At 45.8% G+C, this 16863-nt stretch overlaps 1 protein-coding gene and 1 pseudogene across 1 annotated transcript in view; one reads left to right on the top strand and one right to left on the bottom strand.

The window, feature by feature from the left end:
• Nucleotides 1–16859, bottom strand: part of PIK3CB (phosphatidylinositol-4,5-bisphosphate 3-kinase catalytic subunit beta) — a 195695-nt gene extending 178836 nt beyond the window's left edge. The window contains 1 exon segment of the mRNA XM_017895819.1: nt 16794–16859. The gene's annotated coding sequence lies outside the window, so the exon portion shown is untranslated.
• Nucleotides 8175–9482, top strand: LOC108544607 (elongation factor 1-alpha 1 pseudogene; annotated as a pseudogene).
• Nucleotides 16860–16863: the final 4 nt, after the last annotated feature.

The following is a 16863-nucleotide window of genomic DNA, read 5'->3' as shown; positions in this document are numbered from 1 at the left end:
TCCGTCTCAAAAAAAAAAAAAAAAAGAATTCTGAGAGTTTATTCACTTCATTTGGGTGAGCAGATGATGTACCATAATAGGACCAATCCATGACTAATATTACAGAGAATTAAGTATACCAAAAATCATTCTGAAAAAGATCTAAACCTTAGAAGTCCTATTTATTTCCCTATTTTCAGCACAACTTAAAAGCATAGTAATTGGCTGGGAGCCGTGGCTCACGCCTGTAATCCCTGCACTTTGGGAGGCCGAGGCAGGTGGATCACTGGAGGTCAGGAGTTCAAGACCAGCCTGACCAACAAGGAGAAGCCCCGTCTCTACTAAAAATACAAAAAAAAATTAGCCGGGCCTGGTGGCACACGCCTGTAATCCCAGCTACTCAGGAGGCTGAGGCAGAGGTTGCGGTGAGCTGAGATCACGCCATTGCACTCCAGCCTGGGAAACAAGAGCGAAACGTCATCTCGAAAAAAAAAGTAGAGTTATTAAAGTATGCTGGTAGAGAAGAGTATTAATTAATCCTTGCAGGCACCCCTAAAACTACTGAGCCAAAAACACAACCAGGTAAAGAGGCAATGCAGCAACATAAAACGTAGATGCTAGTAGGCTGGTGGCCCAATTCAAACCTTGATGCTAGGGGAACTCACAAGTAAAACTCATTACTTTATATAAATAAAGCACTGGGCAAGAATGTACAGGAAGTAAAAGGTATACGATCTAGAAAGGGAGACAGGTACACTAACACAAAAAACTATTAGCTAGGCACAGTGGCTTGTGTCTCCTGAGTCACCAGAGGCTGAAGTGGGAGGTTCACTTGAACCCTGGAGTTTGAGGCTGCAGTGAGCTATGACTTCGCCACTGCACTCCAGCCTGGGTAACAGAATGAGATCCCATCTCTAAAAAGGAAAACAAAAGCTATTAAATAACTGAGCTCAAGATGGGGCTGGGCATGGTGGTACATGCCCGTAGTCCCAGCCACTCAGGAGGCTGAGGTGGGAGCTATCGATAGCTTGAGCCTAGGAGTTCAAGTCCAGCCTGGGTAACAGAGTAAGACTCTATCTCTATTTAAAATAATAGTCAAGACGGAAACTCTTATTTAGTGATTCAGTCTGACCAGAGAATAAAATCATGGAGGTCCTGACTTCATGACTCCCTATTATTCATTGCCTCCAGCCTGCACACAGCCATGCAGCCATCTCCATCCTGGAATTCTCTTGCTCAAAACCCAATATGCTCCTAAATGTCTAAAATCTAACTTCTCTGCCTGGCAGTCAGGCAGAAACAAAGAACTGTGTCATCAAGTTATGGCTCCAGCTCATTTATTCACTGTGTGACCTTGGGAAAGTTCCCTTAACTTCCTTTTTCTTATTTGTAAAACAAGATGGTTTAACTATATGCTCTTTAATGTCCATTTCGGCTATAAATTCCACTTGTTCAAGCAACTCTACAGTTCATAATGCCTCAGCTTTTGTTCTAGTCAAACAACTCTGCAAGATCCTTCCCACAGCCTACAAGGTGCTGCATGGACTCTACCTCCCTTTTTGGCTCATCTTACACCTTTATCCTATACACCTCTCCGCCTCACTCTCTCCTCTCAGGCTAGAATGGCCTCCTTTTAGTTCCTCCAAAGCGCCAGCCTCCCTCCTGCTAAAGAGCCTTGCCACGTGCTGCACCCCCACATCCCAGCAGCCCTTCACCTTCAGCCATGTTAGACCCAATGCTTTCTTTTTTAAAATAATAAATATTTCATAACATCCCTTTACCATTTGAAACAAAATGTATACATAATACAAACTCAACAAAATTAGTTACACAAATGTATATGTTATATAGAGTCTTAACTGTAATATAAACGAGAAATAAAAGGAATATAACTTAGCACAAAATTATATATATGCTAATGGTAAATGCTCTGGTACAACTACATTATAAGTCATAAAAAAGTAGTCAAACCTTGAACCTAAACTTAAAATTACTGAATATCACAGCTGCAAAGGCAGACTGATGTGCACATATTGCCTTGGCGATTAAACATCACTACCGGGTCGGCTGCAGTGGCTCACGCCTGTAATCCCAGTACTTTGAGAGGCCAAGGTGGGTGGATCACAAGGTCTGGAGATCGAGACCATCCTGGCTAACATGGTGAAACCCCGTCTCTACTAAAAATACAAAAATTAGCCAGGCGTGGTGGCACATGCCTGTAGTACCAGCTACTCGGGAGGCTGAGGCAGAAGAATCGCTTGAACCCAGGAGGCAGAGGTTGCGGTGAGCCAAGATTGCGCCATTGACCTCCAGCCTGGGTGACAGAGTGAGACTCCATCCCCCCCCAAAAAAAATAAATCACTACCAACATATGCCACTGGTGACATAAATTTTAGAAAGATAACTCTTGGTAAAGTTCTGAACAAACCAAAGCATAATCTCTTCTAGATTTCCAAAGAAGGTGAATTCTGGGAAAACTGAATATTAAAACTATGCCATTTTTATATTTTGTTTATGTGTAAAATGAAGTTAGGATTTAGGCCAATGGTTTCAACCTGGGCTATACATTAGAATAAGAGGGAAATTTTTAAACAATACTGATGCTGAGGTATCATCTCAAAGATTTTTATGTAATTCGTATGAGTTACAGCCTCATCATCTTTTAAAAACTTCCCAAGTAGGCCAGGAATGGTGTGGCTCACAGCTGTAATCCCAATACTTTGGGAGGCCAAGGTGGGCAGATCACTTGAGGCCAGGAATTTGAGACCAACCTGGACAACATGGCGAAACCTCATTTTCACTAAAAATACAAAAATTAGCTAGGCATGGTCACAAGTGTCTACAGTCTTGAGCTACTTGGGTGGCCGAGGCAGGAGAATTGCTTGAACCTGAGGCAGAAGCTGCAGTGAGCTGAGATTGCGCCACTGCGCTCCAGCCTGAGCAACAGAGCAAGACTCTGTCTCAATCAATCAATCAATCAATCAATAAAACCTTCTCAAGTGATTTTGATGTGCAGCTAGAGTTGAGATCCACTGTTACGGACTAAAACAAATAGGTGTTCACCTATGTGAAGTGAAAATTTATGATCTTACAGGACACAAAACAAATCTTTGCTTTGCAAGACTGTTGCACACTTTATGTTACTAAGGCTAACATGACTGGCCATAAATACTAACATAGTATTTAGCACACTAAATACTAATACAACCCCCAATAACTGTACAAGCTAAAATCGTCCCCTGCTCTCATTTCTGAAAGTCCCTAAACATCAGTCCCGACCCCAGATGAGAAACACTGACCTACATAATTCACTCTTCACATTTCAATTCAAACATCACCTCCACTAGGAAACCTTCCCTAAACCTCCAGACCACATCAGAATTTCCTGTTAACAGTATTATTACATTACTCATTAATAGGAATAAATGTAATAACAATGATAGCATTCCCCACATGTTGTAACCACACCTTTATGGTTTTTTTTTTTGAGACAGAGTTCCCCCCTTGTTGCCCAGGCTGGAGTGCAATGGCACAATCTCAGCTCACCGCAACCTCTGCCTCCCGGGTTTGAGCCATTCTCCTGCCTCAGCCTCCCAAGTAGCTGGGATTACAGGCATGCGCCACCACGCTGGTCTAATTTTGTATTTTTAGTAGAGACAGGGTTTCTCCATGTTGGTCAGGCTGGTCTCAAACTCCTGGCCTCAGATGATCCACCCACCTCGGCCTCCCAAAGTGCTGAGATTAAAGGCGTGAGCCACTGCGCCTGGCACCTTTGTGGTTTTTTAACCTAACTGATTTATGTGGTAAAATGATTTCACATCAGTACATAAACACTTTCTTCATTGTTTATTTATTATAAACAATATGCAACAAATAGCCTTCACCATACATCATTTTCTACACATGTGAGTATACCAGTAGGATAATGCCTACAGAAAAAATTAATGGGGGCCAGGCACAGTGGCTCACACCTGTAATCCCAGCACTTTGGGAGGCTGAGGCAGGCGGATCACGAGGTCAGGAGATCAAGACCATCCTGATCAACATGGTGAAACCCCGTCTCTACTAAAAATACAAACGTTAGCTGGGCATGGTGGTGCATGCCTGTAATCCCAGCTACTAGGGAGGCTGAGGCAGGAGATCCCTTGAACCCAGGAGTCAGAGGTTGCAGTGAGCTGAGATTGTGCCACTGCACTCCAGCCTGGCGACAGATCGAGACTCCATCTCAAAAAAAAAAAAAAAAAAAAAAAAAGAATTAATGGTCAGGGCCAAGCAGGGTGGCTCACACCTGTAATCCCAGCACTTTGGGAGGCCGAGGTGGGTGGCTCACTTGAGGTCAGGAGGCACTGTACCATCACGTACAAATTACAGAGATATTAGACAATACTTGTGAGCAAAATGAAGACCTGAGTGGCCGGGCGCGGTGGCTCAAGCCTGTAATCCCAGCACTTTGGGAGGCCGAGATGGGCGGATCACGAGGTCAGGAGATCGAGACCATCCTGGCTAACATGGTGAAACCCCGTTTCTACTAAAAAATACAAAAAACTAGCCGGGCAAGGTGGCGGGCGCCTGTAGTCCCAGCTACTCAGGAGGCTGAGGCAGGAGAATGGCATAAACCCGGGAGGCAGAGCTTGCAGTGAGCTGAGATCTGGCCACTGCACTCCAGCCTGGGCGACAGAGCGAGACTCCGTCTCAAAAAAAAAAAAACAAAATGAAGACCTGAAATCCAGAAGCTCCTCAGTTAGAAAAAATATTAATAGCCTACGGGTGGTGGCTCATGTCTGTAATCCCAGCACTCTGGGAGGCCAAGGTGGGCGGATCATCTGAGGTCAGGAAGTCAAGACCAGCCAGGCCAACACGGTGAAACCCCACGTCTGCTAAAAACACAAAAATTAGTCGGGAGTGGTGGCAGGCACCTGTAATCCCAGTTACTTGGGACGCTGATGCAGGAGAATAGCTTGAACCTGGGAGGCAGAGGTTGCAGTGAGCCGAGATCGTGTCACTGCACTCCAGCTTGGGCAACAGAGTGAGATTCCATCTCAAAAAATAAAAATAAAATAAAATTTAAAAGGAAAATATTAATAATGGAATGGTGGGTGAAGGTGCACATCAAGAGTTAAGACAACTTGGCCAGGTGCTTTGGTTCACGCCTGTAATCCCAGCACTTTGTGAGGCTGAGGCCGGCAGATCACTCAAGCCCAGAAGTTTGAGACTAACCTGAGCAACATGGCAAAATCTTTCTCCACAAAAAATACAAAAAGTAGCCAGACGTGGTAGCACACACTTATAATCCCAGATACTGGGGAGGCTCACTTGAGCTCAGGAGGTCCACACTACAGAAAGCCAAGATGGTGCCACTGCACTCCAGCCTGGGTGACAGAGCAAGACCCTGTCTCCAGAAAAAAAAAAAGAATTCCAGTTGGTTATCCCCAGGAACTCTCGCTCAAAATTTAAGGGGAATGATAACTATTTAGCTCATAAATATGGAACTTAACTTTTGAAAATATATAACTAGGCCGGGTACGGTGGCTCCTGCCTATAATCCCAGCACTTTGGGAGGCCAAGGCAGGCAGATCACAAGGTCAGGAAGGGCAGATCATGAGGTCAGGAGTTCGAGACCAGCCTGGCCAATGTGGTGAAACCTCATCTCTACTAAAAATTACAAAAATTAGCTGGGTGTGGTGGTACACACCTGTAGCTCCAGCTTCTCGGGAGGCTGAGGCAAGAGAATAGCTGGAACCTGGGAGGCAGAGGTTGCAGTGAGCCAAGTTCGTGTCACTGTACTCCAGCTTGGGCAACACAGTAAGACTCCATCTCAAAAATAAAAGAAAAAGAAAATATATAACTGCAGCCAGGTACGGTGGCTCAACACTTTGGGAGGCTGAGGTGGGTGGATCACCTGAGGTCAGGAGTTCGAGACCAGCCTGGCCAACATGGTGAAACCTCATCTCTGCTACAAATCCAAAAATCAGCCGGGTGTGTGGCATGCGCCTGTAATCCCAGCTACTTGGGAGGCTGAGGCAGGAGAATTGGCTTGAACCCAGGAGGTGGAGGTCGCAGTGAGCCGAGATCGAACCACTGCACTCCAGCCTGAGATACAGAGTGAGACTCCCTCTAAAAATATATATATATATCACTGCAGAAAAACCTTTTAGTTAACAAACTACATTTTTTTTCAGATAACACAATGGCAGCAATTTGTAATGGTTTATGAAGCTACAAGAAAACACTGACTTTAATAGTATCTAAATACAACGCCTGCCTGTGGTCCCAGCTATTCTGGAGGCTGAGGTGGGAGGATCGCTTGAGCCCAGGAGTTATAGGCCAGGTGGGCAACACAGCAAGACTCTGTCCCTAAAACAAAAAATAAAAATAAATACAAGGCCTATACTAAATCAAGAATAAACAATTTTAATGACCGTATTTCAACTATTTAATGAAATATGACCACTTAAGATAGTTATTGTGTAACTACGAACACGTAACTTGTCAGATGTAATAGTAGACTGGCTACAGAAAAAAAAAAGCAACAGCCGGGCAAGGTGGCTCACACCTGAAATCCCAGTACTTTAGGAGGCGGAGGCGGGCAGATCACAAGGTCAGGAGATGGAGACCATCCTGGGCAACATAGTGAAACCCCATCTCTACTAAAAATACAAAAATTAGCTGAGCGTGGTGGCGCATGCCTGTAATGGAGGCTGAGGCAGGAGAATCACTTAAACCAGGGAGTCAGAGATTGGAGAGCCGAGATGGTGCCACTGCACTCCAGCCTGGCAACACAGCAGGCTCTGTCTCAAAAAATAATAATTAAAAAAAATTAAAAAATAAAAAAACTATCAATAGGCTAACTTATTAAACAAACAGTAAAGGAAAACTTCAAATTGGATTATATTTATAATTCTGATAATCTGAAATACTGATTACTTAAATCACAAAAGCTCAATCATTTAAGCAAGTAAAGTACAAATGTATCAAAATGGAGTGTGACCTCTTGTTGACAGTTACCAATGACTCAGCAGGTAAGGAATTCATGGAATTCAGGTCTTCAAGGTCTAGAAAGCATTGTAGCTAAACCACCCAGTTAATATCAAATCATCTGCTGGTTGATTTATCTAACTCCTTCTTCCATCCTTCCTCAACTTCACAACTGCCATTACTTCTAAGTAGCAGGAGAAGGAGATAATTATGAAATCAGTAAATATTATAAATTAGTTATTAGAAATACAAGAAAAAACTGTGGTCAGGAATGTGGTTAAACTGTAGTTTAAAATAAAGCCTTTGGATTACCCATGGATTTAGTTTAATCCATATAATCCTCTCCCTACAGGCATGGATAATCAGGATCGCATTTCCCTTGAGGGCAAATCAGCATGTGCCTGGTGGTCTCCCGAATGCCTGACGCACCAGAAGACAGACTACAGGACCACGGATGCTGTCCTTCTCGGGTCTGCACTAGGGAGAATTCTGAGTGCAGACCTACCTCTAGCAATACTATAATATAGGAGATGACTGTTGAGATTAACATTCTTGATTCTAGCAGTAAGCTAGCTACTCCCAGTTAAAGGTTCAACCTCATGGGATCTGCTAAATATCTGAGGAGCTGTTAAAAGAAAATAAGGAGATATGGCCAGGCTTTGTGGCTCACGCCTGTAATCCCAACAATTTGGAGGCCGAGGCAGGCAGACCCACCTGAGGTTGGGAGTTTGAGACCAGAAGAATCGCTTGAACCCGGGAGGCGGAGGTTGCAGTGAGCTGAGATCACACCATTGCACTCCAGCCTAGGCAACAACAGCGAAACTCCACCTCAAAAAAAAAAAAAAGAAAGAAAGAAAATAAATGAAGAAGTTATACATCTCAGGGAGAAGGGGGGTCACAAAAAGAAAGATCCTAGGCTGGGTGCCATGACTCACACCTGTAATCCCAGCTCTTTGGGAGGCCAAGGCAGGCAGATCACTTGAGCTCAGGAGTTTGAAAACAGCCTGGGCAACATGGCGAAACCCTGCCTCTACAAAATACCCAAAAAAAAAAAAAAAAAATTAGCTGGGCATAGTGGTGCATGCCTGTACTCCCAGCTACTCAGGAGGCTGGAAGGATCACTTGAACCTGGGGAGGTCAAGGCTGCAGTGGGCCATGATTGCACCACTGCACTCCAACCTGGGTGACAAAGTGAGACTCTGTCAAAAAAAAAAAGATTTGAGAAGGCAGCTACAGAGATGGGAAAGGACTCCTTCAAGTATGCCTGGGTGGGTCTTAGATAAACTGAAAGCTGAGCATGAACATGGTATCACCACTGATATCTCCCTATGAAAATATGAGAACAACAAGTATTACATGACTATCACTGATGCCCCAGAAGACAGAGACTTTATCAATAACATGATAATAGGGACATCTCAGGCTGACTGTTGTTCTGATTGTTGCAGCTGGTGTTGGAGAATTTAAAGCTAGTATCTCCAGAAATGAGCAGACCTTTCAGCATGCCCTTCTGGCTTATACACTGAGTGTGAAGCAACTAATTGTTGGTGTTAACAAAATGCATTCCACTGAGCCACCCTACAGCCAATAGAGATATAAGGAAATCATTAAGGAAGTCAGCACTTACATTAAGAAAATTGGCTACAACCCTGACACAGTAGCATTTATGCGAACTTCTGGGAGGAACAGTGACAACATGCTGAAGCCAAGTGATAATATGCCTTGGTTCATGGGATAGAAAGTCGCCTATAAAGATGGCAATGCCAGGGGAACAATGCTGCTCGAAGCTCTGGACTGCATCCTACCACCAACTCATCCAACTGACAGACCCTTGCATCTGTCTCTCCAGGATGTCTACAAAACTGGTGGTATTGGTACTGTGCCTACAGGCCAAGTGGAGACTGGTGTTCTCAAACCTGGAATGGTGGTCACCTTTGCTCCAGTCAATGTTACAACTGAAGCAGTCTGTTGAAATGCACCATGAAGCTTTGGATGAAGCTCTTCCTGCAGACAATGTGGTCTTTAATGTTAAGAATCTGTCTGTCAAAGATGTTCATCATGGCAATGTTGCTGGTGACAGCAAAAATGACCCACCAATGGAAGCAGCTGGCTTCACTGCTCAAGTGATTATCCTGAACCATCCAGGCCAAATCAGTGCTGGCTATGCCACTGTACTGGATTGTCACATAGCTCACATTGCTTGCAAGTTTGCTGACCTGATGGAAAAAGATTGATCACCATTCCGGTAAGAAGCTGGAAGATGGCCCTAAATTCTCAAAGTCTGGTGATGCTTCCATAGTTGATATGGTTCCTGGCAAGTCAATGTATCTTGAGAGATTCTAGGACTGTCCTCCTCTGGGTCATTTTGCTGCTCATGATATGAAATGGAGAGTTGCTGTGGGTGTCATCAAAGCAGTGGACAAGACGGCTGCTGGAGGTGGCAAGGACACCAAGTCTGCCCAGAAAGCTCAGAAGGCTAAATGAATATTATCCCTAATACCTGCCACCCTAGTCTTAATCAGTGGTGGAAGAACAGTCTCAGAACTGTTTGTTTCAATCAGCCATTTAGGTTTAATAGTAAATGACTGGTTAATGATAACAATGCACTGTAAACCCTTCAGAAGAAAAGGAGAATATGTTATGGACCATTTAGGGTTTTTGTTTTTTGTTTTGGAATGTGGCAGTTTTAAATTACTAGCTTTTAAAATCAGTAGTTTTTAATGGAAACAACCAGACCAAAAATTGGTCACAGAATTTTGAGACCCATCAAAGCAAAGTTATTGAGAAAAAAAAAAGACATATGGTAACTCTAAACCAAATAGTTCAGAGCATACATACACATACATTCTTACAACATATACACTCTCTCACACACGCGTGCAACGAGAGGGTCTCAGATTCAAAAACTAAGTTGTCTAATTAAACTAAAAATTCCTGGACAGGTGCAGTGGCTTATGCCTATAATCCCAGCACTTTGGGAGGCCACGGCGGGTGGATTACGAGGTCAGGAGATAGACACCATCCTGGCTAATATCGTAAAACACCATCTCTACTAAAAAACTACAAAAAAATTAGCTGGGCGTGGTGGCAGGCGCCTGTAATCCCAGCTACTCAAGAGGCTGAGGCAGGAGAATGGCGTGAACCTGGGAGGCGGAGCTTTCAGTGAGCTGAGATCGCACCACTGCACTCCAGCCTGGGCAACAGAGCGAGACTCAGTCTCAAAAAAAAAAAAAGGTACCTGATAGAATAGTAACTCTAGGGTCTCTGGTTACGCTCTAATTTGCCCAAATCTGGAACCAAAAAAAGGGGGAATGTGTTCACGATATACATTGTACATTCAATCAAAAGATTTTATAACTAATTTCATTCCTACATTTATTCACTCAACATTAACTAAATTTTCCAGGCATTGTTCTGGTTCCTGAAAATACTCCAGGGAAGACAAGGTCCCTGTCATCATGGAGCTTATATTATATTGGAGGAAAAAGACCATAAATAAATGAAAAAGAAAATAAGCAAGCTGGGAGAGGCGAAATGTGCCTAAAGCTACTGGGGAGGCTGAGGAAGGAGGATCACTTGAGACCAGGAGTTCAAGTCTGTAGTGCCCTATGACACCACTTGTGAATGGCCACTGAACTCCAGCTTGGGAAACATAAGGAGACCCCGCCTCTAAATAAATTTTTTTTTTTCTCGGATGGAGTTTCACTCTTGTTGCCCAGGCTGGAGTGCAATGGTGCAACTTGGCTCACTGCAACCTCTGCCTCTCGTGTTCAAGCGATTCTCCTGCTTCAGCCTCCAGAGTAGCTGGGATTACAGGCGCATGCCACCATGCCTAGCTAATTTTTTTTTTTTTTTTTTGTATTTTTAGTAGAGATGGGGTTTCGCCATGTTGGCAAGGCTGGTCTCGAACTCCTGACCTCAGGTGATTCGCCCACCTCAGCCTCCCAAAGTTCTGGGATTACAAGCATGAGCCACCGTGTCCAGCCAAAATTTTATATATATATATATTTTTTTTTAGCACTCAGATTATGACAGATAAAAGAAAAATTTAATAAAAACGAATAAAGGCTGAGATGGGTGGATTGCTTCAGCCTAGGAGTTCAAGACCCCTGAGAAACATAGCAAGATCCCATCTCTATTTTAAAAATAAAATAAAATAAAAATAAACAATAATTCACTGACATGCAGATAAAGTTTGGATTTGCTTTAGTGTAATGAGAATCCACTGGAACAGAAGAATAAGTAAAAATCACTCTGACTGCTGTGTGAAAAATAGAGTAAGAACAGAGGCAAGGAGACCAGTTACGAAGGCACTACCCAGGAAGAACTGGGGTAGTGGGAATAAAAATAAAATGAAAATAAACATATGTAGGGTATACTTTGGAAGTAAAATTCAGAGTATGCTCAAGGACTGGCTGTGTGTACAGTGAGGGAGGATGAGACAAAGGGATAAACTGAACATAATCACTATATTTTACACTCAAACCGGATGGGAAGTGGGGCAAAGGGGTGCTATTATGACATGAAAACTACTAGGGTTAGCCGGGCGTGGTGGCTTGCGCCTATAATCCCAGCTACTTGGGAGGCTAAGACAGGAGAATCGCTTGAACCCAGGAGGCGGAGGTTGCAGTGAGGCGGAGATTGCAGTGAGCCAAGATCGCACCACTGCACTCCAGCCTGGGTGACAGAGCAAGACTCCCTCTGGCTTGCAGGGGCGAGGGGAAAAGAAAAGCGCTGGCCAGGCTCCGTGGCTCACGCCTATAATCACCAGTACTTTGGGAGGCCAAGGCGGGCAGATTACAAGGTCAGGAGCTTGAGACCAGCCTGACCAATATAGTGAAACCTGTCTCTACTAAAAATACAAAAATTAGCCGGGAGTGGTGGTGTGCGCCTGTAATCCCTGCTACTCAGGAAGGAGAATCCCTTGAACCTGGGAGGCGGGGATTGCAGCAAGCCAGGATGGCGCCACCGCACTCCAGATTGGGCGACAAAGCTAGACTCCGTCTCAGGAAAAAAAAAAAAAAAAAAAGCTGGGCACGGTAGCTCACACGTGTAATCCCAGCACTTTGGAAGGCCAAGGTGGGCGGATCACTTGGGCTCAGGAGTTCGACACCAGCCTGGCCAACATAATGAAACCCCGTCTCTACTAAAAATACAAAAATTAGAGGGACATGGTGGTGGGTGCCTGTAATCCCAGCTACTCTGAAGGCTGAGGCAGGAGAATCGCTTGAAACCGGAAGGCGGGGGTTGCAGTGAGCCGAGATCGCGCCACTGCACTCCAGCCTGAGCAACAAGAGCAACACTCGGGGAGGGGAGAGGAAGGAGAGACAGAAAGGAAAGAAAGAAAGAAAACTGCTAGGGAATGAACAGGAACAGGAATCAAGAGCTCCATGTGAACCTGTTACATTGAAAGATGCCTAAAAACAGACGAAATGAAAATGTCATGTAGGCAGGCAGAAGACTGAAGTTCAGGACTAGAGATAAAAATCTGAGAGGCAACAGCAGTTGACAACAATTTACTTACTTTTGGTTTTTCTACTAAAAATAAATAAACCACAGGACAGGATAACATGAGATCATTCAGGAAGAATACAGGTAGAGAAAGGAATAGGGACATGCCGGAAGCCCTCGGGCATTAGAATGTTTTGAACTCAACAAGAGAAGTTAAAGTCACGAGAGTGAACAGGAGGAAAGCCATAAAACTCGAGTATCCTAGAAGGTTCCTTTATATAATGTGATTTTCTAGTACACCACCACAACCACCCCCTGCCCACCACACAGTCATCCAAATTCTGTAAATTAAAAACCAGGGGCCAGGTGCGGTAGCTCACGCCTGTAACCTCAGCACTTTGGGAGGACGAGGTGGGCGGATCACCCGAGGTCGGGAGTTCGAGACCAGTCTGGCCAATATGGTGAAATGCCGTCTCCACTAAAAATACAAAAAATTAGTCAGGCGTGGTGCCGCACGCCTGTAATCCCAGCTACTCAGGAGGCTGAGGCAGAATTGCTTGAACCCGGGAAGCGGAGGTTACTGCGAGCCAAGATGGCGCCACTGCACTCCAGCCTTAACGACAGAGCATGACTTCGTCTCAAATGGGGGCGGGGCGCGGTGGCTCACGCCTGCAATCCCAGCACTTTGGGAGGCCAAGGCGAGTGGATCACGAGATCAGGAGATCAAGACCACCCTGACTAAGATGGTGAAACCCCGTCTCTACTGAAAAAATACAAAAAATTAGCCGGGCGTGGTGGCCGGCGCCTGTAGTCCCAGGTACTGGGGAGGCTGAGGCAGGAGAATGGCGTGAACCCAGGAGGCGGAGCTTGCAGTGAGCCGAGATCGCTCCACTGCACTCCAGCCTGGGCGACAGAGTGAGACTCCGTCTCTAAATAAACAAAACAAAACAAAACAAAATAAAAAACAGTGCCGGGCGCGGTGGTTCACGCCTGTAATCCCAGCACTTTGGGAGGCTGAGGCGGCAGGATCACGTGAGGTCAGGAGTTCAAGACCAGCCTGGCCACCAACATGGAGAAACCCCGCTCTACAAAAAATACAAAAAATTAGCTGGGCATGGTGGCGGCCGCCTGTAATCCCAGCGACTTGGGAGACTGAGGCAGGAGAACTGCTTGAACCCGGGAGGCAAAGGTTGCAGTGAGCCGAGTTCGCGCATTGCACTCTAGCCTGGGCAACAAGAGCAAAACTCCGTCTCAAAAAAAAAAAAAAAAAAAATAGCTGACCCGGTGCGGTGGCTCACACCTGTAATCCCAGCACCAGCACTTTGGGAAGCCGAGGCGGGTGATCACGAGGTCAGGAGATGGCCACGGTGAAACCCCTTCTCTACTAAAAATACAAAAAATTAGCCGGGCGCGGTGGCGGGCGCCTGTAGTTCCAGCTACTCAGGAGGCTTAGGCAGGAGAATGGCGTGAACCCAGGAGGCGGAGCTTGCAGTAAGCCAAGATCCCGCCACTGCGCTCCAGCCTGGGCGGAGCGAGACTCCATCTCAAATAAATAAATAAATAAATAATAAAATAAACAATATAAAATAAATAAATAAATTATTTACTTATTGGGGCCGGGCACGATGGCTCACACCTGTAAACCCAGCACTTTGGGAGGCCAAGACGGGAAAATCACGAGGTCAAAAGATTGAGACCATCCTGGCCAACATGGTGAAACCCCATCTCTACTAAAAATACAAAAAGTAGCTGGGTGTGGTGGTGTGCACCTGTAGTCCCAGCTAATTTGGAGGCTGAGGCAGGAGAATCGCTGGAACCCGGGAGGTCACAGTGAGCGGAGATCATGCCATTGCACTCCAGCCTGGTGACAGAGCGAGACTCCGTCTCAAAACAAACAAACAAAACAGACACCCCCACAGCCCCAGCTGTTTTCACCCAGGTTGAGGCCTAAAACCAAGAGGTGACTTCTGACTCCCAGCCTTTTCACAGTAGCTGGCAGTAGTTCTACTGTTGAGTTCAACAGTCTAAGCTAGACAACCGGGAAAACCTCAAGAAAGAACATAATTTAGACTACAGCGTTCGTTTTTAACTTTTTTCCATATAGTTGGCTAACATTCACAAAGCAAGCTGAGGCAAAAGCCTTTATGGATGAGTCTCTAAGAACACCAAGAAAGACAGACAAGAGGTGCAAAATGACAAATCAAAACCCAACTTGATTTTCAACACTTCTAAAAAACATTCCGAAGGTGGTGGACTCAGGGTGTGAATCAGGGATGTAAACTAGATTTTTGTTTCTTAAGTCATTTTGGCTTTAGTGGATACAATTTGTTTAAACCTTTAAGATTTTTACTTTTGGCCAGTGGCTGTGGTTCATGCCTGTAATCCCAGCATTTTGGGAGGCTGAGGCTGGCAGATTATTTGGGCACAGTGGATCATTTGAGCCCAGGAGATCAAGACCAGCCTGGCCAACATGGCGAAACCTCCTCTCTACCAAAAATACAAAGACTGGGCGGTGCGCAGTGGCTTCCGCCTGTAATCCCAGCACTTTGGGAGGCCGAGGCGGAAGGATCACCTGAGGTTGGGAGTTCGAGACCACCCCCACCAACATGGAGAAACCCGTCTCTACCAAAAAAAAAAAAAAAAAAAAAAAAAAAATTCAAAATTAGCGAGGTGTGGGGCACATGCCTGTAATCCCAGCTACTCGGGAGGCTAAGGCAGGGGAATCGCTTGAACCCGGGAGGTAGAGGTTGAGTGAGCCGCAGATCCGCAGATCGCGTCATTGCACTCCAGCCTGGACAACAAAAGGGAAACTTCGTCTCAAAAAAAAAAAAAAAAATTGAAAGATTGGCTGGGCGTGGTGGCACGCGCCTGTAGCCTTAGCTACTAGGGAGGCTGAGGCAGGAGGATCGCTTGAACCCGGGAGGCTGAGGTTGCAGTGAGACAAGATGGCGACACTGCACTCCAGCCTGGGCGACAGAGCGGGACTCTGTCTCAAAAAACAACAATTTAAAAAAAAATAGAAAGATTCGGTCTCAAAAAGATTTTTTTCTTTTCTTTTTGAGACAGGGTATCACTCTGTTGCCCAGGCTGGAGTCCAGTGGTGCCATCTCGACTAAGATCCTTATCTGACCACCCTTTCCTGTGCTAAATTATTATGACTTAAACAGTTCTGCTTTTACCATAAAATCTTACAATGTAGCATGAAAATCCCCAAATGATTAATGATCTGCTGAGACCTCTGACTCGCTGGAGATAATTTTATTACGAATCTTATCTCCAAACTTCCATTCAGTGCTTCAAAATAAGTACTCATCCTATTTAATTATCATGACTTCACCAGACAGTCACACTGCCCACAATGATGTTTACAAAAGCACTTGTCACTCCCTCTGGATGTAGCAATGCAGAAAAAAGAGTCTGTTTCCATACTCTTCGTGTGTTTATACTCTGTAACAAGTGGCAGAGTTCAAGCGTCACTTGAGATGAAACAGCAAAGCACTTTATGTCCCACCATCTTTCATCCTAAGCGAATCCCGAATTCGCTTGGTTTCATTTCAGCAGTAATTCCCACTCAGTATCTGAGACAGGCTTCCAATTCAGCCCCTGCGGGAAAAGAGACTGCAGGATTCTAGTAAAGAGACTACAGGATTCTATTTTGGCCACTGCGAGGTAACAGGCTCCAATATTAAGCAACTCCAGTATCGGTTATTGCAACACCAGAGCAGATCGGAAATAAATGTGCCCCCAAACGCACGCCAGCAGCCAGGAATTAGCAATAGCTAACAAGAGATGCTGCAGCAGGGATATCATTTACTTAGCACTTGTTCAGTTATGCCTAACCTCAAAACAACCCTATGGTGTATGTATTATTATCTCCATTTAACACATCAGGATATTTTGGTCCAAGGCCCCAGGACTGGTCAGCTTCGGCGTTGGCATTCGAAAACACGTTCCTAACCTAATAACCCTGGGTCCACGCCTCTGAAATACACTTCTGCGCAAAAAGGCACCTGAGGGTCGGGAAGTTCCGGAGGTGTCCGCATATACACGGGACGCCGTCTCTCCACAGGGACGCCCCTCAGGAACGGGACCCAAAGCGCCAGTGGCCCGGGACGCCCGGCAGCGTCTCTGCCGCCCGTGGGCCGGGGGGCGCCACTTACCTTGGAGAGCCCCGGGCGGGCCGCAACCAAGCCAGGCGCCCCCACCGGCCGGCAGGCGGTTATCCTCCAAGCTGGCAGGAAGCGCGGTGCGACCACAAGAGTCGCCAGCACTGCAGGTAGCAGCAAGCTACAGCGCACCGCCAGCCCGCCCGGGGGCACCGCAGCAGGCGCCGCAACCCAGCCGCCCCTCAGCCGCGCCGCATCCGGGTCCCTCGCCGCCGCACTCACCTGCCTGGCGCTCCGCCGCCGCCGCCGCCGCCGCCGCCTGCTACTATTCCAAGTGCGCGGTCAACANNCC

Source organism: Rhinopithecus bieti, unplaced genomic scaffold (genome assembly GCF_001698545.2).
Source record: "Rhinopithecus bieti isolate Rb0 unplaced genomic scaffold, ASM169854v2 scaffold_26603, whole genome shotgun sequence".
Lineage (NCBI taxonomy): Eukaryota > Metazoa > Chordata > Mammalia > Primates > Cercopithecidae > Rhinopithecus > Rhinopithecus bieti.
This window is presented reverse-complemented; position numbering and strand designations above follow the sequence as displayed.